Genomic DNA, 27,795 nt, shown 5'->3' on the forward strand with positions numbered 1-27,795 from the left:
CGCAGCTCCTCTCACTAAAAGGTTAATGAAAGTCCTTTGCCAGGGTATTAAACAGTCCTCTCGGTTCTAATCCAGCATGGTTTCCTCTCCTTGCAACATGCAGGCCCTGCTAAACCTCTTTTATGGGCCCCATGCTGTGTATATTCGCTCCAGCCCAGGCTGAAACAATGTTCACTGTTATCAGGATACTTATTCATAGTCTCCTCATGAAAACTGCTCTGAGTTAAATACTGGCTTTAATAATTGTATTTCTAGAAAGCCTTTAGTTCCCTCAACACGCTCTGAAGGGTATCTGCCAACAAGCGGTCCTCATGTTGTTTTGGTGATGCTACAGTCGGGCATGGATTCCACATGATGCCTTTCATGGAGAAAACAGCTTCTGGAATGGGGTTACAAACCAAAAATGTACTAACTCACTTTGTGGAAATATGGGCACGATGATTTTAGCTCTACACCACCATTAATATTCATTCCGATTCTCCCTCTGGCTCATTTCAACAATAAAACCAGTTCTCCAGCTTCTCCCTGGAAGGAGTTTGTCCACACATCCAGCACCCCAACTTCTGTGGCTGCCACCCAACAGACAGGCCCTGAGTCACGTCACTCTAATAGCCAATGGGGCTCAGCCTTGATGTCCCACAGGAACACAGTAAGTAAAAGAACAGGTCTCACTGGGCACGTATGCTCTTCACGCAGCTATTTTCCCCTGGCTCAGCACAGAAGGGTAGCCATGCAGAGTCCCATCAGCTGTGAATTTTCCGTGAGCTTTGGACTTGGGTGGGGTAGACTACTGTTCGCTTTGTAGTGACTTTGCAGTTCCTGCCCAAGTTCATTCCTTCCTTGAGGACGTTCAATGCATGGAATATTAGCCATTAAGGACTTTTAGAAATAGTCCAGATTGTTCAGAAGTAAAAGCAGCTATGGGGCACCTGGGTGGCTCAGTCAGTTGAGCGTCTGGCTCTTGATCTCAGCTCAGGTCTTGATCTCAGGGTCGTGAGTTCAAGGCCCTCATTGGGCTCCACACTTTAAAAAAAATAATGAAAAAATAAAATACAAGCAGCTGAACTGAAACCTCACAGATGCTTACCTAACTCAAGATTTCCGTCCTTCTTTCTGTCTGACCCAGGCTGTTATACCATCTTCTCATCTTCCTTTAACCCTAAGCTTCTTATTTGCTCTCCAACAGAAAAAGACTTTTCCCCTCATGTCTACCTCACTGGCTTTAGGTGAAAAACCCTGATGTCATACCTGCCTACCATCAACGAGCACATGTTGCCCTCAGCTCTTAGCAATTCAAGCCTCCCTGATGCTTGTCCCTGGAGACGTGATTCATCATTCTTGCTTCAGGTCCAAACTGCTCAAGTTATAACTTCCTTCCATCCCTCAAGCCTACCTTAACTCTAGCCCTGGGAAACTCTAACCTCTTCCTTTGCTAGTTGGTACTAAATTCGTGGAAAGTATTTTAGATTTCCTGTCCTTCTATTCTAATATTTCCCTGAACTAGAAAGAAAAATAGTCTGTCCAGTACCTAGAAAGAGTACACAAAGGGGGGATATTTATAAACTGGTTGTTAGCCTCATTCAGGAAAAGCCAGCCATGTCTGGTATTTTCCATTGATTTGTATCACTTGAGAACTCCAAGCCATCATGCCCTTAAGACTCCAGCCATTTGAATTCTCTCACTTTTTCTCGTTCTTCCTATTCCAGTTTACCAAGAAGTTGTCTGAATGTGGCTTGTTTACAAAGCTCTTCCCACACGGAGTAGATCAGCTGACACAAGTACACCAATCTGCTTGGCAGCTAAATTTCTCATTATAAATGTCTGCCTTACTCCGGTTTGTTCATCACTCTCATATGAGTCTGGTTAGTGTAGCTCATCCCCTAGAACATCACTTTAAAAGAATACAAACATTCAAGTTTCCGAACATGAAATATTTTGGCTCCAACCTCAGACTTTTAGAGACTCAGAATAGAAACCAGGGTTAAATGCTCAATTCCACTATATTCCTGGGAATTCCTTAACTCACAGCTGGGCCCCTGTGTTCTTTATGTCTCATTTTTAACTTCAATTACCACAAAATTATACACATGCACCTACAAATGAGTTTTCTATTACTTTTATTGGCACTTGTGAATGAAATTCTCTTTGAATTAATCTGTTTTGAATTCTTCATTTACAGCTAGTATTGGCATTTTTTAAGTCCTGGGTTATTTTACTTTGCCAGAAGTTTGATAAAATTGCAGAAGTCTTGGTTTCTTCATAAAGTCTAACATGTCCCCCAAATTTGAAGCCAAGAACTCTTCTGAGGAGCTCATTAACATATTTAGAAGAAATCAGTGCAATGTTTCCCGCTAGCAAGTATAATATATTTCTAATTACCTCTTCTTTTTTCTTACATCTCTTGTCTTTCCAGATTATTGCCTAAAAACGCTCTTCAAGACATCACAAATTAAGTTAGATTGACCTACCTCAGCAGGCGTCATTTTATCTGGCTTTTCCTTCCTAGCTGTGGATTTTTTTTCTGATCCTACTATATTTATTGATTTCTTTCCACAAAGAGTCTTTTGGTGATCTTTAGTTCATAAACATCCGAGCCCTTTGTTGACTTTTAGGAATTGCCAAGACTGGAGATGGTTATGCTTGTATAATTTGTGTTTGACTACTGCAGCCTTGACTTAATTTTTAAATCCTTCATTTTGCTCCCTCCTTTTTGTTTTTGTCGCTCGAGTCTGCTCTTTGCAATAAGAGGCAGGCATAGGGGTCTGAGTCATAAAACTTTCCTTTACAGAGAAATAGCTACAGATATGGTTCCATGCCTGAACCATTTTCTCTATGGGTACACACACCCCCACAGGGTAGTAGAAGGGGAAGAAGAAGGGCAGTAGAGAAGGGGAAGGGTAGTAGAGAAGTCCCTGAAGGTAGCCCCACTCACATCCGGCTTTTAAGAAGGCGGTTTTTATCATATTTGTGGAGATCACATCAAGTTCTCTCAAGCTGCCTCTGATGCATTCCCCACAATGCAGCCCGAGTGATCTTTTCCAAGGTGCAGCTCTGGCCTTGCAATACAATGATGATTCAAATCCTGACTCCCCGTTCTACACAAAGTGAAACTCTGAGATAGGCCAAGCTCTTCCATATCTGGCCTCTCCAAAGCTCCAGGCCCCTTCCTTTCCCAGGAGCCTCTTCTCCCAGAGTCTGCTTATTCCATATATCCAACTCCAACAAGCTACTCAAGTCCCCAAATGGGCCTGTGCCTTGCACATTTTGCTCCCTATGAATACAATTCCCCTTCCCTCTTTTCACCCGGAAAGTTCACACGTTTTTAAATAACAGATATTCATCTTAAAGTCTATTTTTCCCAACCTTTACCAGTCTTTGTTCAATTCCCGTGGTGATCAAAAGCATTCACTAGTAAGGTCATTGGCGAAGATTATGAATGTGGTCAAGCAGCAAAGCATGTCCAAGGGGTCTAGGTGACCCATGATCCAACAATAGCCCCGTGTTGTCACCAGTGGAGCACTGTGACGTTGACACACGAACGTCTCTCTCACATGCGCACCCGTGTACTTTCCAGGCATGGGGTTCAGATTTGTCTGTAACCTGACATCAACTTGCAAAGTGTTTGAGGCACCGTATTCATCAAAGGAGGATTCCCCACTTAGCTGACCTCCTCAACTTGCAAAGGGATATTTGGCTGGCAAACTCCACGTTAAAAAGTTTTCAACAGTCTGGCTCTCGGGGGGGGGGGGGGGNTCTAGATATAAAGAGGATCAAGAATAAAGGGTGACTTTTTGGAATTCCCTTCAAGCAGTCAGAAATCAAGTGTTTGGAAATTTTGCCCAAAATCTTTTGTCTTGCCCCACTCTCAGAGTCAAGCTTGACTGTAAGCTTTTTAAAACCTGTTCTTATTGTCTTTAAAATTACTGAACCATAATATGATCTTTAGGAGCCAAGACAGTGTTGGTTCTATCTTGGACTCTGACAGAATTAGTAATATTCTCATGTATTATATTCCATATACATTTATTGACAAAATGCATGAAATATCTCATTACCACTTTCTGGTCTATAACTATAGTTGAGCAGTGCCATCGATATTTTTGCTTCTAAGTGTAATGCAGACAGACATTCTGATAAAAACTATTAACTGGAAGAGAACACCAACAAAGGACAAAATAAGCTAACCTCAAATATTTTTTCCTTACTGCTTCAAATGTCCTTGTAAATATCAGAATTCCATGGGCGTTTAGCATAACTTATTCAGTATGTATCATATCACTTAAGAGTTTTTTTTAATTATTTAAGCTTTCCTTATGTATTCATGGCATTTTACCCCAGGATGGGGTATTGTCAAGACATTCTTTTCTTTCTTACTAAAAATTATCAGACTTAAATAACTTGATGGCAAAAATTACTGGCCTATTTTCATACTTATTTGAGAACTTTAATATAAATTAGTCAAGTAAATAAAATGAGCTATTATGACATTATAAAGGTAGTTTCTGCAAATCACCTGATGGACTATGTCTGACTTTTAGAAACTGCTTCTGCAAAAGAACTCCCTAATCCACTGAAATATAAATATGTAATTGAATAGATAGATTAAAGGGTCAGTTGTGAAAACAGAGGAATTTCTCTAGGCATTTCAAAGAAGAAGGAAATAGTACTTATAGAACTGATGGGCTGAGGGGAAAAGACTTCTGGGTATGAGGAAATGAGGAAGCTGTGGACAATTAAGGACATCGCCATGAATGAACTCAGCTGACAGTAGCACTGAAGCCGAGATTTGCCACCTGCCCACCATTGTCAAGTACTAAAAATGACGTCTCTTCCAATTTCCCAAATCAGTGCAAGTGCTTCATTGTCAGAATCCAACCTAAAACCTTTTTACACATGGCTTATCACTATTGATAGCAAAAGGACCAGAAACAAATGCATAACTCATCCTCTGAGCAAGTCCGAGAAAGTGCTGACTAATAGAATACCATTTTTTTGGTTTGTGTTTGCTTTTTAATGCACAGATATGGTGGTTATTTTTTTTTTATGGCTACAAATCTTCAGACACTTCTCCCATCAAGAGATGTGGTCTCTGTCTTCTGCCTCCCCTAGATTCTTGGGGTACTTGGGTCTGCTCTGAAGATAGAATATAAAAGAAGTAAAGACATGTGACTTGTGCAGCTGGGCCATAAAGACCATGGAGCTTTTGCCTGGCTGTCTTGGAACACTCGGTCTCAAGGCTCTCCCTCTAAGAACCCAGCCACAGCGCCAAGAGAAACTGTAAAGATGGTCCCAGCCATGCCCAGCTGAGTTACCCCAGCCTAGACATCAGACACGCAAGTAACAAAGCCTCTAGATAGTTGTCTCCATGGTTCCATTCACCCCTGGTGACATGAAGACTGATATATTGTAGAGAAGAGACAGACCATCCCTGTAGTATCTTGTCTGAATGTCTGACCCACAGAATGTGTAAGCTTTATAAAGTAGCTTCTTTATACTACTAAGTTTGGGGTAATTTATTACTCAGCAGTAGTTACTTGAACAACTTGTGAAAACATGAGAAGTTAGAAAAGGTAATGAAGTGGATGGAGACTTAGAGACCGTGGTATTCAACTTGCGTATGCAAATCTGAAAGTTGCCCCAGTAGACTACCAGGTGAGATTTATCCACAAAGCTATGCAATTCGGCTTACAATCATCTGTTATAAACCTGTAGGATTTGTCTTCCTCCATTTTATTCCTTCTCAGTTATGTGATCTTAAGTCTGGAGTCTGAAACTTCAGAGGGAAAACATCTGGTCGGTCTGGGTCCTCTTTACCATTCCCGTATCGTCATGCAAATTACACAGATGTAGTGCAATGGGTCTTTCAGAAGCTGCAATTTTCAAAGACACTGCGCAATTTTACCACATTAATTAACTTTCATCCACACACTCCCAGAGGAAAAGAAGGAACAAAAATTCCAATTACCAAATCCATTTGCTAAGGAAACTGAGTTCCCTGTAAGTGAGCCTATCATATTTTTCTAAACCTTTCCCTTGAGTTTGGCAATCCACAGTTACAGAACATTCTTATGGCTAAGTTTCTCTTCTGTTGCTCCCTCTCACTTCTTATCCAGATGTTCTCTTCGATTTTTATCTTTTTGTTCATTTTGCTCTGCTATCGAGAATGACAGTTATTACACGCTCTTCTGTGGCGTTGTAGGTTATCAAACACCTCAGGGACTAGGTCTATTCATTATTCTGTTCTGAACTCATTATCGCCACTTTCTCTACATTTCTGAGTGTCCAGTGTGTATAAAACTGCAGCTCAGTCCTAGGGCAAGTGCAAAGAAGTACTGGAAGATATAGTTCCTTGTTGCAAAGCACTTATTTTCTGATGAAGATAGAAATGGTGTACATAAGACAAAATGGATTTTTTAATGAAAAATAAGAAAGGAAACCAAATTTTCTGTAATTTGGAAACAATAAGAAGAGTTTTCTAACTTGGCCAGGCTCAGCTGGGTGGGAACTCTGTGGTGTCCATGATTTGCCCACGAAGGATTAGGCTTGGGTTCCCCACGTCTTTCTCCCCACTTTACTGAACAACTAATGCATGCCAAGTAGCACGCTGATAAATTTACATTTTATTTAGCCGACTCAGAGATTAGATTTCCACTTATAATTTTGGGCAGTGACCCAACAGATCAAGTTAAGACAACACATGTGAGGGTTTGTTCCAGACAGGGAGGTTCAAAGGTGACCAAATGCGGGGTCGCAGTGCCAAAGTTATAAGCAATCAATCCACAAAAAAGCAGAATCCTAGTTAAGTCTTTCGTATACTGGCCATGCCCCATGTAAGAGAAACCGTGCTAAACCTGGAAATAAAGGATGTTTAAGCCCTTGACTCTGCCACAATAAGTACATGTACCACAGAAGTATACATAAGGCCAAGTGGAGGCACAGAGAAAAGGCTGACCCCAGAGGGGGAGTAAATAAGTAAGACAGGTATACAAGATAGCCAAGGACCCAAGCGACTGGGTTACAGTTTAGGATGGAGCTTTGTTCCCCAAAAGCAAACTAGGTAATCTGAACACGAAAGACATACTGAGACAAACAACACAGATGAATATCAAAACAGTATGTTTGACGGGGGCACCTGGGTGGCACAGCGGTTGAGCGTCTGCCTTCGGCTCAGGGCATGATCCTGGCGTTGTGGGATTGAGCCCCACATCAGGCTCCTCCGCTAGGAGCCTGCTTCTTCCTCTCCCACTCCCCCTGCTTGTGTTCCCTCTCTCGCTGGCTGTCTCTATCTCTGTCGAATAAATAAAATCTTAAAAAAAAAAGTATGTTTGACAAAATAAGAAAGATCTCAATGAGTACATGTTCAATGATTCCATTATAAGAAGTCTGAGAACAGGTGACTCTAATCTATGGTGAAGGAAATCCTAACAGTAGTACCTTCTGCAGGGTATTGACGGGAACGAAGCACCAGGGAATCTCCTGGGGTGATGAGATAGTCTATACCCTGTTTGAGTGTTGGTTACAAGAGAGTATGCACTTGTCAAAACTTACTAAATTGTGAACTTGAGATCTTCTCGGTATTTTCATCTGCTTGATGCTTGGCTTCTCAGCTTCTCAGCCTCCCAGTCCTGGACTCTCCTACCTGAGCAGATTCCTCAAGGGCAAGACCGGCAGAGAACATCTGGTTCATCTCAGCACACTTCCCTGCTCTCCAGTGACTGGGACCCTTACGTCCTCAAGGACATGACAGCTCGGCGGTACCTGCAAACAATTCATTTTGTATGATTATCATTTTTATTTTGCTGTTTCTATTTTGCCTTATCAATATACAAGGTAGTCCGTTCCATCCAGAAGTCAAGGTCTAAAGGAAATTTTTTTTTTATTAAAGATTTTATTTATTTATTTATTCGACAGAGGTAGAGACAGCCAGCGAGAGAGGGAACACAGCAGGGGGAGTGGGAGAGGAAGAAGCAGGCTCCTAGTGGAGGAGCCTGATGTGGGGCTCGATCCCATAAGGCCGGGATCACGCCCTGAGCCGAAGGCAGACGCTTAACCGCTGTGCCACCCAGGCGCCCCCTAAAGGAAATTTTTTAATAAAGTGTTTTGCCAACTGAGAAGCCATATGGAGTAAGATAAAACCGAATCCGTTCCTCCTCACGCTGCACACCTGTATGAATATCAAGTGGATCACAATAAGAAACCACAAACAGTAGGAAAAAACATGGCTGCGTTCTTTTATAAGCCACGGGTGGATAAAAATTCCTCTAACTCAAAATCTCGAAGCAGGTCAGAAACAACTTGGTACAGCTGACTACATAAAAATTAAAAACAAAAAAGTTTGCATCATAAAATACTATATACAAAGTAAAAATATCAATGAGCTTTCTCCCCATGCTGTTAATACTTCCAGAAACATGGTGGATGTTCTCAGAACTTGGTGGACTGTCTGTTAAGAGGATAGCAAGCTGGGCGCCTGGGTGGCACAGCGGTTAAGCATCTGCCTTCGGCTCAGGGCGTGATCCCGGCGTTATGGGATCGAGCCCCACATCAGGCTCTTCCGCTATGAGCCTGCTTCTTCCTCTCCCACTCCCCCTGCTTGTGTTCCCTCTCTCGCTGGCTGTCTCTGTCTCTGTCGAATAAATAAATAAAATCTTTAAAAAAAAAAAAAGAGGATAGCAAGCACCCACCTCACAAAGTGACGGGGTTCATGAAAGGCAAGAATTCTCTGTACGCCCAAGGAAAACGCCACGATGACAGGGAACAGAGTGGTTCTGGCGGACAGGCTCAGCCGATTTTCTGGGAAGACGCTGAAACTACAAAGAAGACGGTGCTGAGGCTTGAATGTGTTGAGCCCAAATACAGATCGAAGAGAATGCTGGCTATTAAGAGATGCAAACATCTAAACTGTGAGAAGATAAGAGAAAGGGCCACGGATCCAGTTCTAAGCTTCATTTTCTGTTTTATTATGAAGTCAATAAAATCTTGAGATTACATTCACTTCAAAAAATAAGTAAATAAATGACAAACTGAGAAAAATGTTTGCAACTTACAGCACGGGGTTTTGATATCCCTAATATTTAAAACACGCCTCATAATTGAGAAGAAAATGATCAAGTTCCTAATACAAAAATTGGCAAAAGACAGGAGGAGAGAGCACAAAAAAAAAAAAAAAAAAAAAATTAAGAAGCCTCTGAGGACTGTGTGTGTGTGTGTGTGTGTGTGTGTGTAATGCTCATTTCTCCTTCATAATTAGGGAAACAGAAATCTTAAACTATAGTCTGTAGACTTAATTTTAGTACTAACATTAGCGTTTCTATTTTTAAACTATTACCAGTATATTGTATGATAAAGTGAGCAAGTAATTATGTTAATGTCAGTGGGAACAAGGATTTTTGGACTTCAGGAAAAAAAAAAAGTTCAAGAAGTAAAAAATCCTACAGCTTAAAATTGAATTAGAAATATTAATGTAAAATCCTTTTATCTCCCTTGTTTAAAAATACATATTGACTAGTTCCGCCTACCATGTGCCTGGAAGCTGTGCAAGTCAGGAGCAATGAGCACTTCTAGAACCCAGAATGCAATCTCTGATTCCCATTCCCTCTGAAAAGGAAGGGGAGTTCTTTGGGAAAAGGGTTGAACTCAAGTCCGATACACTTTTTGACCTAGCCAATGAGTGACAAATTTTTCTGTCCCGAATAATTATAGCTCACCAATGCATGAAGAATGTTAGAATTAGAAATTCATCATTTCGCAAGATGGGATGAAAAAAATTTTCCAAGCGATTGTCATGAATGTACACTAACACTATTGGGAGAAAAGCTGAAGTGGTCAGTAATCATTCAGCATTACCAAACATGAGAAAACCAGACATTCTATGCCTCCAACTGTGACTCAAATACACATCTATGAAGTTTAGAAAAAAAAAAAAAGTACTGTGCTCTAATCAAGCCTTAGAGAAAGTCCATTCTTCAGTAATGCAGAGCATGAGGGAACAAGTAAGATTACACCACAAGGAGCGAGACCAGCATATAGGAGATTCTATGGGACAGTTGGGCCAATTTCTCCAAGTCAATAGCATGCGAGAAAGAAAAGGAAGGAAGGACTATTCTAGACTAAATATTTAAGATGCTTAAGAGACATTGCACCCATTGGCAATGAGTGGACCTTATGTAGGCAGATCAACTCTAAAAACATATTTTTTATACCATTGAAGAAATTTTAACATGGACTGAATATTCTATTAGAGAATTATCATTAACTCTGTTAGGTATATTAATGATATTGTGGCTCTGTGAGAGAATAGATTTAAAACAATAAAGATATACAGAAGTGGATTAAAAGGCTATAATGTAGTTATTGTCAGTGCTAAATACTTTCAGTCTCATCACATCATTCCGAGTGAATTAAAATTTTAAAATGTTTTAAGTTATGTGCTAATGACTAATATAAATGTCATTATTTTTATGATGTATTTATTTATACTGACTCAATTTCTAGCTAATCTTGAGGTGGGGTAGTTTATAGTTCGGAATAATTAGTTTACAGGAGGCAGGAAACAGGTTTACAAGTAACTCTTGTTAGGGTATGAAGCATGGTCATTTTTAGATCATATTCCCATTAAATAATTCATCTCTAGTAACTCTTTTATCCATAAATCACTGTATAAGAAATGAAAAACCTTTCTCCATCTAAAAAAAGTATGCTCATCTTTAAACCAAACCAAACCAAACCAAAACAAAAAAACCCCTGACAGTTTTCAGCGGATGGCAGCAGAACCCTGGGATAAATGGACTAGTCCCCAAGGATGGTCAAATGCGAGTCTTTGCAGATGGCCGCACAGGATGACAGTTCATAAAACATCATTTCTCTCCTAAGTTGCACAGCATCTCTGGTGCTTCGAACATATTGTTTATCTCATGAAGAGGAGCACGTTCTAAAGGTAAGAACTGAACCAGGGTCATTGCTGAGGAAACAGAGCAGATGGCCCATCTAGGACGGTCTGCCTTCGCTGGAGGAGAGACTGCTCCAATCCCAAGCAGACCGGTTGCCAATTAAAAGAGGTCTTGACCGAAGGACCTGCCCTTTCCTGTGACTCGGAATCAGACTATCCTTTTTCTCAGACTCTGCGGAATAACCCGTAGATGCTTACTAGCGAGTGTCTGGATTTCTCCCACACTTTTCACCCCAGTTCCAGGCTACATTTTATTTTCAGACCCTTTCTAGCTTCGTCACTAACAAAGGAATGTGTCCATGCTTTGTAAAGAACTTCAAAGACACGAGTTAAACATAAGAGAATTGTTTGGACTTCCTTCTGCCACAGAAATGGGCTTTATTAACTACTCTTTCTAAACACATTTTAGGTGAATATAATCCATTTAAGTTTTCACAAAAACAGGTGTAAAAGATTGGATTAGCAGGCGTGTTGTAACTTTCAAAGTTCAGGCTCCCGAGCCCCAGCGCTGTTTAAGGAAAGCAATAATAGGAGTTGGAAGACAACCATCAAGATCAAATGTCTAGAAATCTCGGGGGAATCAAAGTTTTCTCTTGTAAAGGGACTTAAAATATTCTGATCCTCTGTATAAAAAAATTTTTTAACTTAGTATTAAGAATTAGGTCTTTAACTTCTTTTTCCTGTACTTCATAACAGCTTTCAACATGATCTCCCTGCCTCCCGGCTCGCTTCCCTGCACTTCTCCCACATGCCTCCAGCATATCCTCGCTAAAACTCAGATTTGATCAGGTCATTGACTCCTCTGTTCCAGAATCCGTTCGTGGCTCGGGACTCACGTCTTCCGATGGAAGCAAACGTCCTTTCCCCCAGATCCCGTCCATGAGCCATTCTCCTGCCGTTCTGCAGGTTTCCCCAGTCCTGAGCCCTTGCATACCTCTGCTCTTGCTCTTTCTTCTGTTATATATGCTCCTTTCTTCCTTTTCATCCTGGCAGGATCCAACTGCTGTCAAAATCTAGTTTAAATGTAACCTTATCTCTGAAGCTTTTCTTGACTCATCCAGAGAGAATTAAATCACACTTTCTGGGTTCTTATACCTTAATGTAGAGTGAACAGATGGAAGTTGAGAGCCTGAAAGATCTCATTTCCATTCCTGATTCCTCTGCTCGCTGTGACCTTGGGCAAAACACTGAACATCTCTGAGCCTCATATTTCTCATCTATAAAGTGGGTATAATCATGTTAACATCTCAGGGTCCCTGTAAAAATGAACTGTGAGCATATATATAAAATGTTTTGCATAGGTCTTGGCTACATAGTAAAAACTTGAAAGAAGGTATTTACCTTACTTTTATCATCTTATTATTATTTGCTCATTTATCACAATCTGATTGATATTCTAGATAACGGTATGCCTGCCTAACCCACTAGGTTTTCAGTCATTAAAGGCAGGCATGTGATATCCATATTGTTGTCCATGGCGCCTAGCACAGAACCTGACTCATTGATGGTGCCAGTTTATTGCTTAGTGAGTAAAGTCCACCTGCATTTGATACAATGGTTTCCTGAGCTTTGCTGAAAGACTATTCCATTGTATCACAACTGTTGATTTATATGAACCAAAACATGTGTGTTACTTTAACAATAAAAATATATATGGTGCTATAAATTGTTCTTTTTAGAACTTGGCACATAATAATCCCTGGAAAAGGCAGCAGGACAGGGACTATCTCTTTTTGCCTCCTTTTTTATCCATAAGTATAAAATTAACATGACTTTGTAAGGCTTATAGAAAATAATATATAAATTCACCTCTAACCTGTATTTCCATCAACATAGTTGCTGGAGATAGCTTGGGCTGAAATTGCACTAAAACTCCTGAATGATTCGGTTCACTCAGTTCAATTGCTATTTCAGTATGTGCTATGCCCAGTTCATTGGGAAGGCAGTGTGGAACAAGACAACATAAAAGGCTTTCTTTCTAGTTCAATTAAAGTAAACAATGACACGTGCCCTACTGAAATAACAACCGAACAATAGCATTAAATCCACCCCAGGTATCCAAATGGGAAAAGAATGCGCGATGCAATTGTCTCAGTCTGACCAGATCATGTCTGTCCCCAGGCTTCAGTCTCCAGGAGAGGCACCCCTATGTTGCCACCACTGTAAGCCTTCAGCTGTGTCCCTGCCCAGCTAAAACTCTTGCACGATGGCCCATTTCTGTCCTGCAGCAAATAGTCCAAACCTTGAGCCTGGAACAAAAGGCTTTGGAGAAGTGAGACCACACCTATTATTCCAGCCTTGCTTCCCTTCCCTTCTTCATATCTCCTATGTTCCAGTGACATGAAAATCATCTCCTTCGACTTCCAATTTCAACTCCCAACAGAGTGAAGAACCTCGAAGTCATCATTCCTGTCCTTATAACAGTAAAACCTGAAGAAAAACAAAACAAACAACCCTGACAATTACTTTTCTTGGAATCATCAGAGAACTGAGGTACTACTCAGGGCGGGCTACAATGCGGAGAGGTGGAGAAATAGATAAACGTGGCCAAGATCTTACGTGGAGCAGAAGCCCACCGGAGCCACACACTGGTAGGAATACTTACATGGCAATAAGAGTTAAATGGTAGTTTTGATGAGCTGCTGGAGGCTGAGGGTGGGCTAGCTTCCTGAATGCTGCAGTCTGAGGAGTTGGGGGACACACTTTTATGGGTTTTACCAACAAGAAACTCACCAGGTTCTCATGGTAAAGATCTGAGAAAGATCCCTTCAAGGGCTCTGGCAGGGGGAGGGAAAGAGTAATTATTGTGAAATGTGGGCAGAGATTTCTTCGCAATAAAGGTCTGCACGTCAGGGGAAAAGAGTTTTTCAGAAGCTTTTCCCTACTGGGAAAGGGCATTCCTCCCACTGCAGCCTTCTCTAGCCTTCCGGTCTCATCTAAGAAGGTGAAAACATAGTGAACAGGGGCCCAGGTCTCAAGGAAATAGACTGGGAACACTGCAACCAGGCAAAGAAGTAGAAGGTTGGGGCTTGGGGGTAAAGCTAAACTACTGGAAAGATGCTTAACAAAAGTCACAGCCCCAAGACACAAGCTGTATAAAACAGATGGTCCCCCTCCCCATAACATATCACCAGACCAAGACTCCAGTATAGTAACAATGGACTGCAGCTGAAAAAACTCTGCAAGGAAAAGTACTTAGGGAAGTCCAAGGTCAAACAGGGAGACAAAAACACAGATGCTAGAGAGATTTGAAACCTTCAGCACCTATAGCTAAAGCAAATATTAAACCCAACCAAACTCCTAGCCAGCTTACATAAATCCTCAAACTAAATACCTATATACTTTAGGTCCTATTACCTGATAGAACACATCTGGCTTTCAACAACAACAACAACAACAACAACAACAACAACAAATTAAGACATGCAAGAGAAAAAAACAGTCTGAAGAGATTGAAAAAAAAAAAAATCATCAGAACCAGAACTACATATGGCACGAATTTGGGGATTATCAGAAAAGGAATTTAAAATAACTGTCATTCATATGTTAAGGACTTGAATGGAAAAAGTAGGCAACATGCAAGAACACATGGGTATTATAAGCAAGAGAAAGAAAATCCAAGAGCAAATCACAAGGAAATGCTAGAAATAAAAAAAAATAGCAGAAATAAAGAAATGCATTTGATTAGCTAAACTATAAATTTGACACAACTGAGGAACGGATCTATGATTTTTCAGATAGGTCAAAAGAAATTACAAACTGAAATGTAAAGAGAAAGAAGAGTTTAAAAAAATTGAATGAACCGTGCAGGAACTGTGGGATAATTTCAAAAGGTGTAACATACATATAATAGGAAAATTAGAATGAGAAGGGGAGAAAATGGAGAACTTTCCAAGTACTTTTCAAAACTGATGACAGATTCCAAACCATAGGTCCAGGAAGTTCAACAAACACAAAGCAAAATAATTGCAAACCATGCCCCCTATATGCACACGTGTGTACATGCGTGCACACACACACCCCCTTAGGCATATCATATTAAAACTGCAGAAAACCAAAGACATTGAGAAAATCTTGAAACATGACAGAGGAAAAAAAGTAATACCTTACCAATAGAGGAGCAAGTATAAGAAGGACAGTGGACTTCTCATCAGAAATTATATGATGAAGAGAGTGCAGTGAAATATGTAAAGTATAGAAAGAAAAAACCACCAACCTGGAATTTTATAGCAAGTAAAATTATTCTTTACAAGGGAATGAGAAATATAGAATTTCCCAGACAACCAAAAATTGAGGGAATTCAGCATTGATAGATTTGCCCTGAAATTCAAAAAGGTTTTTATGCAAAAAGAAAATGATAGCGGTCAGAAACTTGGATCTACCAAAAGACAAGAAGAGAATGAAAAGGAATAGATAATTTTACTTTTCTTATTCTTAACTGATGTGAAAAATAACTGTATAAAGTCATAATAGTAACAATGTATTAGATGACTATAACACATGACTAAGTGAAATCAATGACAATATTATCACAAAGGGAGGAATTGGGAAGACTCTATTATAAGGTACCTATACTACATGTGAAACACGATAGTATCATTTGAACATGGAATTAGGTTGTTAAAAATGTATATGTAAACTCCAGGGCAATAAACAATTTAAAAAGAAGTATAATTGTAATGCTGAGAGAAGATAGAATGGAATCATTAAAATTGCTCAGTTAAGACCAGAGTAAAGAGGGAAGAAATGGAAAAAAATGGTAAGGGTAATGAATAGAAGACAGATACAAATGCAGCAGATATTAATGCAACTGTATCAATAATCACTTTTAATGTGAATGATCTAAATATGCCAATTAAAAACCAAGATTGTCAAAGTGGATAAACAACACAAAACCCAACTTTATGTTGCCTACAAGAAACCCACATTAAATATAAAGACAGAGAGAAGTTAAATGTAGAGATTGAGAAAGACATACCATGCTAACACTAATTGAAAAAAGCTGGAATAGGTATACTAATTTCTGACAAATCTACATTCAGAAAAAAGATTATTAGGGATAAAGAAAAACATTACGTAATGATGAAGTGCTCAATTCTGTAAGAAGACATAACAATCCTAACCATGTATGCATCTAACAAGAAAGCATCAAAACACAGGAAGCAAAAATCAATAGAACTGCAAGGAGAAATAGATAAATCCACTCTTATAATCAGAGACTTCAACATACTTTTGTCAGTAATAGACAGATCAAGCAGGCAGCATATCAGTAAGCATATAGTTGACCTTAACATCACTACCATTTGACTTGCTCTAATTGACATTTATAGAATATTCCATCCAACAACAACAGAATACACATTCTTCTCCAGCTCATACCTGTAAGTGCAGACCACATTATGGGCCATAAAACACTCAACAAAAACAGCATAGAAACCATACAAAATATAATCTCAGACCACAATGGAATTAAACTAGAAATTAACAACAGAAAGATAGCAGGAAAATCCCCAAATATTTGGAAATTAAACAACAGACTTCTAGGTAATACATGGGTCAAATAATTCTTTTTTTTTTTTTTTTTAAGATTTTATTTATTTATTTGACAGAGAGAGACAGCCAGCGAGAGAGGGAACACAGTCAGGGGGAGTGGCAGAGGAAGAAGCAGGCTCCCAGCAGAGAAGCCTGATGTGGGGCTCGATCCCAGAACGCCGGGATCACGCCCTGAGCCGAAGGCAGATGCTTAACTACTGAGCCACCCAGGCGCCCCGGGTCAAAGAATTCTTGAGAGAAAATTTTAAATATTTGAACTAGATGAAAATAAAAATACAATTTATCAAAATATGTTGGATGTAGCAAAAGCAGTGCTTAAAAAGAAATTTATAACACTGAATACACATATTAGAATAGAATAAATGTACAAAATCAACAATATAATCTTCCTTTTTTGGAAATCAGAGTAATTTAAGCATAAAGCAAGCAGAAACAAAATAATAAAAATTAGAGCAGAGATCAATGAAATTTAAAACAAGAAAACAGGGCACCTGGGTGGCTCAGTTAGTTAAGCAGCTGCCTTCGGCTCAGGTCATGATCCTGGAGTCCCAGAATTGAGTCCCACGCGGGGCTCCCTGCTCAGCAGGTAGTCTGCTTCTCCCTCTGTCCCTCATCCCACTCTCATGCTCCCTATGTCTCTGTCTCTCATTTTCTCTCTCTCAAATAAATAAAATCTTAAAAAAAATAAAACAGGCAAACGATATTGAAAAGCTGTTTTTTTAAATGATGACAAAGAAAAAAAAGACACAAATTAACAATATCAGAAAGAAAAGAGTTTTCACTACTCTTCATCTCAAGAACATAACAGGAAAATAAAGGAATATTATGAACAACTTTGTGCCCACAAATTGGATAACTTAGGTGAAATGGACCAATTTCTTTAAAGATACAAACTACTAAAACTCATGTGTATAGAAATAAATAACTTGAAAAAAATCTTATCTATTAAAGAAATTATCTCAATAATTAATAAACTTCCCAAAAAGAGAAGTATCAAGCCCAAATGATTTTACTAATGAATTCTACAAAACATTTAAGGAAAAAATAATACTCATTCTTCAAAATCTGTTTCAGAAAATAAAAGTAGAGGGAGGACTTCCTAACTCATTCTATAAGGCCAATATTGCCCTATTAACAAAATCAGATAAAAACCTTACCAAAAAACAAACAAAAAAATCCCTACAGAGAATAATTCACATAAACATAGACACAAAATCCTCAATTAAATATTACTGGATTCAATTTGCTAATGTGTAAAAAGAACTAAACACTACAACCAATGAAATTCATTCCAAGTATGCAAGAAAGATTCAACATTCAAAAATCAGTGACTGTAAACCGTCACATCAACAAGCTAAAGGAAAACCATATGATATTATCAATCAACACCCAAAAAGCATTTGACAAAATCTAACATTTATTTATGTTTAAAAAAAAAACTGTCAGAAAACCAGGAATAGAAGAGAACTTTCTCAACTTGACAATGAACAACTAACAAAAACCTACATTCTGCATCATTTTTAATGGAGAGAAGCTGAATGCTTCCTCCCTAAGATCTAGAAGAAGTCAAGGATGTCTTCTCTCATCATTCCTATTCAATACCTAATGGAAGCCCTATCTAGTACAATATAACAAGGAAAGTATATAAAAGCTACCCATGTTGGAAAGGAAGAAAGGAAACTATTATGTGACATAATTACTATGTCTAAAATCCCAAAGAATCTACGAGAGAAGAAATCTAGAATGATTCCTGGTATAATGACACCGAAGTTGGGCACATGAGTCCGAACTCATGTTTAGCTAATGTTGATACAGGTAGTTACATATATATATATTTATAAATATGTGTATCTATATTGGTTAGTTTATACACACAGATTTCCTTTCTCCATCAAGCCTGCAGGCAATGACACTGCAGCCCAAACAAGGACACCTAGCCTCCAGATCTTGGTTTCTAATACCATTCTCCAATATAAGGAACCAGGAAGCTTTGGAGAAATGGCAGATTCTAGGACAAAATAAAAAAGATAAAATATACAGGATGAACCTGAAGCATTCACTGTGCCAGAAAGTAAGGGGAGGAGGCAGGAAATAATAAGGAATAAGGAATAAGTCAAAGGGACAGAAGAATCAACTGAAGCAGCTCTCAATGGCCAAGGCTGGAATAATTTAAGCCACAAAACAAAGGAGTATTGGATTATAATATGAAGCATAAATAAATATCCATGGGTCCATGCTGATATGCATAAATGATTGAATAAATAAATAAATGGTGACAATAAACAAATTGTTCATGCAGAAAAACTGCCTATTATTTATGTAGCTACTTTACGCCCAAGGAGGTGGAGTATAAGTCCCCACTCTTTGAATAGGAATGGCCACTTTCTTCCAAAAACGTCCAAAACAGGATGGGGGGGGGGAGTAGCAGTACAGTAGAGAAATCTGATAAACATTGTCTAAGCCAAGTGATAAAAGGTTAACATCAAAAGTGATAGACATATCATCAAAACATCTGTTGAAGAAAACAGACCAATTCTACAAAAGGACATTCTACAAATTACCTGACAAGTATGCCTCAAAACTTTTAAGGTCATCAAATACAACAAAAAACACTGGCACAGCCAAAAGGAACCTAAGGAGGCATGATGACTAAATGCAATGTAGTATCCTGGATTGATTCCAGAAAAGACATTAGGTAAAAATCATGGAAACTGGAATAAAGTATTATCTTTATTTAATAAGGTGTCAATATTGCTTCATTAATAGTGACAATTTTATCATACTAATGTAAGATAATAATAAGGGAATCTGGGTATGGGGCATACGTGGAATCTCTCTGCACTATTTCTTTAGGTGGTTGACATCTTTCTTGCTTTGGAGGTGGGGGGGGCAGGGGCTCCGGAGCTCTTGGTGGGGTGGGCCTTCTTCCTCTTCACCATCACAGGCTTCTGGCTACATAGGATGGCACTGGCTCTGCAAATTGTAGCCACTCACAGACCTGGGCTGTAACTGTTCTTGTGGCTCATGTATCCAACGTTGCTGAGGGTAGCCCGAGCATTCTTGTTAATGGCGGTCCGCATGTAGGAGGCGACAGCTTTTGCTGGAGGGATCTACACTTCATGATCACCCCGGGCTCCATACCCACAGTCTTGCAGAGAATCAGCCCCTTATAGCAAAAGGAGTTGTGAGCTTTCAGGTTACTGGACTCAGCGCGGTATGTCTGCCTGATGGAGCTGGAGCAGGTCCCCATGGCCGTCCGTTGGTGGGCAGACATGGCGGCAGTTCCTCTCACTGCACTAGCGTGAGACAGGCTCTCTATATTATTTTCACAATTTTTCCGTAAGTTTGAAATAAAAAGCCTATTTAAAAATACATTTTAGTTGAATCATTACGTGGTACACCTGAAACTAATATAACACTGTCTGTTAACTATACTTCAATTAAATATATATTTTTTTCTTTCAGCGTCACTTTTATGCTAACATGTTGCTCTTATCTCTCCTTCTCATTATGATGTTTTCTTGACCAGCCACAAGCCTACTTCTCCATCTGTCCAAACGCGAAGACCTCCTCTATAAAGTCATCTTCAACCTCTCCAGACAGTGTTCTAGTTTCTGCTCTTGACGCCAGGGCAATTACCACAACGCAATCATGCGCTCACCCCTCCCGGCACTAAGCTGAGCTCTGGGCGGCCTCCGCCGCATCTCGTCACCGGAACGCGGCCTAGCGAAGTGCGGACCAGCACGCAGGCGCTCAGCTCCTGTGTGTCGCCTAAGTGAAGGTCGTGTTACTAAAGCTTTTGCATTTTTTTTTTTTAAAGATTTTATTTATTTATTCGACAGGATAGAGACAGCCAGCGAGAGAGGGAACACAAGCAGGGGGAGTGGGAGGGGAAGAAGCAGGCTCATAGCGGAGGAGCCTGATGTGGGACTCGATCCCATAACGCCGGGATCACGCCCTGAGCCGAAGGCAGACGCTTAACCGCTGTGCCACCCAGGCGCCCCTAAAGCTTTTGCATTTTTAAACGAGTTCACAGACATTATTCCGTACGTTCATCCAGCCACTGTGCGTGCTTAAAGGCCACTATTTTTGCCATTTAAAATGAGTAAGCTGAGACTCGGAGTCGAAAAGATCTGTCCTAGCTTACACGACGCAGAAGCGCTGGAAAAGGTATCTATCTCCTTTTTATGCTTCTACATCTACTTTCCCCGCCCCTGTAGAGATGAGCGAAGGCTCTTCACCTGGTTTAAGTGCTGGCTCTGTCCATGGCTCTCCTCTCTGGTCTTGAGCAAGTCACAAAATCTAGGTGCCCTTCAAAACCCTCACATATTTTAATGGAAACAAATGCTAATTTTTACCTCAGAGTTTTGTGAGGGTTCATGACACAATGCTTGTAAAGTGACGGACACTTGGTAAGAGCTCAATAAATTGCAACCGCTTTTATTGTTTTTTCTTTTATATTACTAATAGTATAACTATTTTAGAATCAACCCATCGGCTTCGCTGAAATGCAAAAAAAAAAAAAAAAAAAAAAAAGGGCCACATTCTACACATTCTATTTGCTCTATTTGAGCCAACACATAGGTCTTTTTTTTTTTTTTTTAAGTTACCTTCCCATTTAAAAAACAAGCCCAATGGCAAAGAACCAACCTTCTCTTTGAGATGGGCATTTGGGCTATATGACCTCTAAGTTCCTTTCTGCACGTACTCTTCCATATTCTTTATTTCCTTTGCAGTCCCCCAAGTACTGTAGCCTATAATATCAGAGGTTCAATAAAGGTTGGCTGACTGAGGCTTTCAAACTCCCAACACAATCACTTTCACGATGCCAACTTTGATTCAATTTGTGATTTATGGGCATATGGAGTGTTTCGCATCCCAGAGTTTCCTCTTTTGAGTCATGATTTGCAAATGGATATAATAACCCATAAACTGATATCAGCATCCACACAGAGCCATCCAACTCCAGTAATGAATGGCCTTTGGAGTGAAAAGACACCAGCCCATTAGGAAGGGCTCAAACAGCAAGCAAGCAAGTGGGAACAGCGCCTTCATAAAGTCTCTCAGTTCATTCCCCACATTCTGTCCATCCGAAGACATTGTGTGTGATGAGTGCCGAATGCAATCGGACTCTCACTCTCCTTTGGCAAGCAGGCCTGCAACAATAGACTAAACCTCGGCCCTGCCAACCCCAAACAGGCATGCCAGTCTGCCTCATTCCAGATTTGTGGCTTGTCTCCACAAAGTAATAGTGATTCTCTTGTCTACACCAATTGCAGGCTGCAGATGGGTAGCCTAATGTTGTAATGTCGGACTAAATTCTACACAGATGAACTGGAAAATTTCCTCACTCATTCAGAAATCTGCCAGCCAGCTGTCAGGTCTCCAGGACTCCCTCACTTGCCCAGATCACCAGTGAACAGACGGTGTTCACCACAATGATTAGGCTGTGTTTTTAGTTCAAACTCTTTGCTCCTATCGAATGATTTAATTCATTCTTCTTTCTTCAAAGACTCTGGAAAATGGTCAGTGGTATTTTCTTAAGCAGAAAGATTCTTCAAGAAGGCAACTGAGAAAACTGTCAAACCCACCTTGGAGTGAAGGATAAAAAGTGTACCTCTGTGAGCTGTTCGTTGGCCATGACCCCACTCCATGCCTGATCACTATTCCAAGGTGCCCAGAGGAAGACACCCTTTTGTGCCAATAGAGATGGGGAACTGGGAAGCAGGTGCCAGCTCCTATGTACTTGACTGTCACCATCAATAAAGGACACAACATAATTTTAGGGGACTCCAAAAGCCAAGACACAACACTTAAATAGAAAAAGAAACAAGTGACAAATGACAAATGGACTACAAAGAAGAAAGGAGTAAAGAATCTATTTCATTTGCATTTATAAAATATGAGAACATCGCACAGTCCAAAAAAATGTCCTTTTTGCCTTCACATATTTAAATAAATAAAGAGACCTTAAATGGATCATCTGTGTATGGACTTTCTGAAGGGTTTTTAAGGGTGTTTTTTTTTGTTTTGTTTTGTTTTTTAGAGTTTGTTCTTCCTTTAGCATTTGATCTGGGTACAGTCAGTTCCAAAACATCTAAGAGTGTCCATTTATGGGGTCCTTCTCTAGGGAGTGGGGATTTTGAAAAATCCAAAAGTTCTTTCTGAATATGTTTCTCTCAGGGCACTTCCTTGTCAATCATTAGTCTAAGTGAGTCACTCACACATATGTTCCCAATGAGCGTGAGCTTTGGGGTTAAATAAGCTTAGGTTCAAAAGCTGGCTCTGTCGTTTACAGTGTGCAAAAACATTTAGAAACCTATTTAATTTTTCATAGCCTCCATTTCTTCATCTTTCAGTTATTGTGAGGTCTCTATGCACGCTGACAAGCCACCTGTCAACAAGTCCCCAAACACTCCCCCTCTAAACTATACAGAGTCTACCAATCCTGCTAAATCTGGCCCCTGCCTTCCTCTTTAATTCTATCTCAAGCTACTCTCTTCCTAGCACGCCATGCTCAGGGACTCTGACCTACTTTCTGTTCCCTAAATATACCAAGGACTGTCCTTTCTCAAGGTCTTCACATGTCTTGTCTTCTCCACCTGAATCACCTTGCTCCCTGCTCTTTCTGTAGTTTCTTTCTCTTTCTTCAGATTTCATCTGGACTATCACTTCCTCAGAGAGGTCTTCTCAGACCCCTTTATCACACAGGTCCTCCAGTTAAGGGCCCGTTGCTTCTTTATAGCGCTTTTCAGTCTGCACTTAAGTATTTCTGTTTCTCATTACCTTTCTCCTTCATGGAAGTGGAGGGTGTGCCTCCCTGGACATCACTCCATTGCTCCTCTACTTCCTCACAACTTCATTGCTTTGACTAATTAGCATTCATCCTCTTTTTAGTGACACTACCCAGAATTCCTAGACGAGGCTAAATTCCCTCCATATTTATTTTCTTAGCATCCTGCACTTTCCTTCTGGAACGCTCTAAACACTTGTAATCACTTGGCCATTGTCTCTCTTTCCTAATATACTTATAGGAGGACAGGGTCCAGGTCTGTTTTCCGCTATGTCCATACTGCTCAGTATAGTGCCTGGCACCTAGAAAATGCTTATTAATAAATGTTAATTCCTGCATGTCCCCATGTTACTATTCAGTCTAACTCCCACAAACACCTTAATTTTCCCCAAGAGTCTTCACGCTGATGCCCCCTTTACATGTGGATTCAACACATTTCTCTTCAGTTTCTCTTCCTTCACGCCATTAGTCTCTTCTACTTCATAGCTATTGTGTGAAAACCTAGAATTACTTATTTAGACACATTTCCAGGGTATTCGATTCAAAGAATGTGTAAAATCAGAACAAAGCATAATGTGTAGAAAGTGAGGTGAAAACGCCCACTTAATTTGCTTTGGGGGTTTAGGGTGGGTAAACAATTACACACATAAGCAATTATTTAGCAGATAAGACCCAAATGGTTTGTGGAAGCTTCTGATTATCTCCTTCCTAAATTTACAGTAACGTCTCATCTTCTTTAGTGTTTCGATTTTTCTCCTTTCTTCTGCCTCTCCACAGCAAGCTAGTTTTCACTGTTTCTCCTAGCAGTGAGTATTCTTCTCCAATACCAAACCCAAGATGGCCACACGCGTTTGCACTTCTCTGTGGAATCCTCTGCTCACAAAATCCCTAACTGGTAAAACTCATACCTCAGGAGATAATTATCATATGACCAAATCCAAAACAAGCTGTCAAATAAATAAGACCATCAAGAGTTCTGGGCATGCCAAAAGTAAATACAAAGACATCCACAGACGACTGACGAAGGTTTTAGTGCCTGTTCTGGAGGGCTGCTCGTACTCAAAGTCACCATCCTTCTAAAACTCTGAGCTTTGCAGTTAAGTAAAAAAGTTATATTCTTTTTGCTCATTTTCTTATAATAATTAATAAGAATATTGCATTACACCCACATTTAGAGTTTTCACAAAAATGTATTCTTTTAGTCCCAAGCAAAATCAAATTAACCTAGAGTTTGGGAGATAGTATGACCATAAATCACAGAAATGCTATCCAGAGAACAGTAGCAGTCTTATCGTGGCATAAGTTAATTATCTAAACACTTGCAGAATTTTAAGGTGTCAGGAAAATAGGCCAAATTTACTGAAATGCAGCTGAGCCTTGAAATGTTTAAGATGTCTCAGAAACATAAAAAACATCTAGGTCTTAGTAACCTTTTAACACAGTATCTCTTTAACAACGAACAATGTATAAAATGGTGAAGTAACAGCATTCTCAGCTACCCCCAAAAGCATCTAAGAGGTCAGCTGCAGGGAAATATGCAGACCCTGTCGATGTGGGACAGTATAGGTTCTCACTGCTGACTACAGGAATGAACACATATAGTTCTTTGAAATACAGGTATTATTTAGGTTACAAAGAATTAGATAATACTGCAAAGCTAACTTAACGTTTGCTTGTCTAAAAGACCTATTTGCCCTCCCTTCCTTTTCTGTCCTTTGTTATCAATCACTTCCATATGGCAAACAACCTTGCCCTTCAGGTCAAAGAGGCTGGATTTTAATCCTGACAATGTAACATTGTGCAAGAGACTTAAACTCTCTGAACTTTAACTCCTCCTCATCAAAATATGGTTAATAGCTGTCTCATATGGTTTGGGGATTCAGCAAGGTGAGGTATGCAAAATTCTTGGCATGAAGGCTAGCAGACATTCAGTACTCAATAACTGTATTCACACCTCCACCTTTCATTTGAGGAATATAGAAAAAACACATCTCTTGTTACCTTATGACTTGAAGTGTGCCCTCCGGGTCAATCCTCACAGGACTCAGTTGCATAGATCTCAAATTCCATTATACCAACTCCAAAAAGTTTTACAGCAGTCGTTCTCAAAACCAAGAAATAAACAACCACCATTTAAAAGGGGTGGGTGGGTGGGAAAAATCACGGAGGAAATGAAATACATCTGTGGTCACCTGAGCACTTAAGTAAAAAAAAAAAACAAAAAACAAAACCACAGGACTAAAAGTAAAATGCTGCCTCTTCCGGCAATCACTTGCAACAGGCAATTGCAAATTGGGTCACAAATCAAGTGGAAGGTTAAAAAGCCAGCCATCCAAATAAACCGGGATATATTTGTACTAGTTTTTTCAATGATTTTGAAAATTTAAACATAAAACTTTCAGTCCTCAAAGCCTGTGTGGACTCCCTAAAAAGAAGTCCCCCTAGATGCCAGTTTGAAAAACAAAGTTTCATAGTAACAGAATTGTGTTCTTCTAAATAGTAGATTTCAGGCTTCAGAGGCTAGAAGGAAATTGAGGTGTGTCACAATTTACAATGTGTCTCCATCCCTATTTAAAATGCACTTTAATCCAAGTACATATCAGTGCTTTGAAGAAAACAGGGTAAAGGGAATTATGAAAACACAACTCGATACTTTCTTCCTATTTTTGAATCTGTTTCACCGTCTCTCTTCAATCATTGCCTGGGAATTTGGGTACTCCAGGGTCATAAACCCATGCAGTTGGGGCGCCTGGGTGGCTGAGTCAGTTGGGTGTCTCCCTCCAGCTCTGGTCGTGACCCCGGGGTCCTGGAATCGAGTCCCTCGTGGGGCTCCCTGCTCAGCGGGGAGCCTGCTTCTCCATCTCCTTCTCTCTCTGCCGCTCCCCGTTTGTGCTGTCTCACTCTCTCTCTCTCTCAAATATATAAATAAAAATCTAAAAAAAAAAAAAAAAAACCACCTATGCAGCTAAGCCAGGACTATGATGGAATATAGCCGGCCACATATAAGGAGATAGGGAACACTTCCTTTCTCTGATCTTAGTTCGATGCTCCTCGTAGGAACTCCCCTAGGACTTTGTGCTTACCAGTCAGGGTGTTTATATTAGGAACAAGAGCTTTATTACAGAATCCTGGCACAGGGTTTCAAGGCTCAATAAGTATTTAAAAAATGAAGGAACAATAAGTGGCTAATTTATATTTAATAAAAAGTCGCTATCAATTCAGTTTATCCCATCTAATGCCATATCATTTATCTTCTAATAAAGAATGTTTAAAAAAGCAGAAACAGACCCCAAAAATATAGAGAACAAACTGATAGTTGCCAGAGAGAGGGGGTAGTGGTGGAGAGATGGGCAAAATGGGTGAAGGGGAGTGGAAGGTACAAGTCACGGGGATGAAAGGCACAGCATAGAGAGTGTCATCGGTGATATTTTAATAGTGTTGTACGGTGACAGAGGGGAGCTACCCTTGTGGAGACCACAGCATAATGTATAGACTTGTCCAATCACTATGCTGGACACCTGAAACTAATGTAACATTCATTGTGTGCCAACCACACTCAAATAAAAAACAGTATTTACTTCCTGTCCCCCCCTCCGCCACCACACACCGCTGACATACCTTGTCTCCTCACCTTGTCAGGGGCAAACAAAACCAAACCGGCCCCTAGAACTTTCGTCTCACCGCATAGGTTGGAAAATTGAAGAGTTTGAGATCCATCGCCTTACCACAGCCGCATCAACACACAGGATCGCAACAGTATCATCTAGTTTATTTTGACCAAGGGTTATTTCCTCTAAATGGGATAAGGTTTAAAATTAATTACAGACATCTTATAGCTGAGTGGCTCAGTGATCACTGCCTGGAATGATCCTTATGTCTGGATGTCTATCAATACTTGCAAACCACCCATCCAGTCACTAATTGGCATGCTCTGCAGAAGTCTCTGGAGAAAAGCTAAGGAACCGAGCACTTTCTAGCTTCAGTGTACTCTGGAAGCATGCTTTCCCTGGAGATCAGAGCTGTCAAGGGGCACTTTGATCATGGGAGACCATTAAGGCTCCTCCTCACTTTGGAGATGTCAAGATTTTAACAGAAACACAACTGCGCCAAAGCCAATGTCATCTTCTTGATACTTATGAGGAAGCAAAATAAAATGGGCAATTAAAAATCTATGAAGGTCGATTGATTTTCTCTACTAGCAATTATGCCTTATAATTGTTTGCTAAAAGAGGAATTGGCATTTTACAAAGCCAATGATTGGCTGGGATTTTGTGCTTACTGAACCTCTGTGGGTTTAGAGCGTGGGTTTGGATAAAAACCAAGAGTTGAGCAGGATTTGAGAAGCTTCTCCCATGCCTTTCATCTAGAAGCTGGGTGGTGAGCTCACGAGGTTTCTGACATTTCCCCCATTCCAACCAGGCTGGAACCCCACTGTAATCGAAATTCACCATGTTCCAGAACCCAGACTTTGGTCCTCATTAAAAACCCAACAGACAAAAAA

The 27,795-nt window shown here is 40.0% G+C and overlaps 1 long non-coding RNA gene across 3 annotated transcripts in view; it reads right to left on the reverse strand.

Moving 5' to 3' along the window:
- The window catches only part of LOC121103071, a 121,726-nt gene extending 96,308 nt beyond the window's left edge, over positions 1-25,418 (reverse strand). For 2 of the 3 annotated variants that reach the window (XR_005835194.1, XR_005835192.1), the window contains exons 1-2: positions 8,685-9,173; positions 7,549-7,758 (exon numbers count right to left, since the gene is read on the reverse strand). This is a non-coding gene — a long non-coding RNA (uncharacterized LOC121103071). Of the gene's footprint in view, positions 1-7,548; positions 7,759-8,684; positions 9,174-25,295 lie in introns of those variants that run through there. The other variant, XR_005835193.1, reaches the window with a different exon arrangement.
- Between the last annotated feature and the right edge of the window lie 2,377 nt (positions 25,419-27,795).

Source organism: Ursus maritimus, unplaced genomic scaffold (assembly GCF_017311325.1).
Source record: "Ursus maritimus isolate PB19 unplaced genomic scaffold, ASM1731132v1 scaffold_17, whole genome shotgun sequence".
Classification (NCBI taxonomy): domain Eukaryota; kingdom Metazoa; phylum Chordata; class Mammalia; order Carnivora; family Ursidae; genus Ursus; species Ursus maritimus.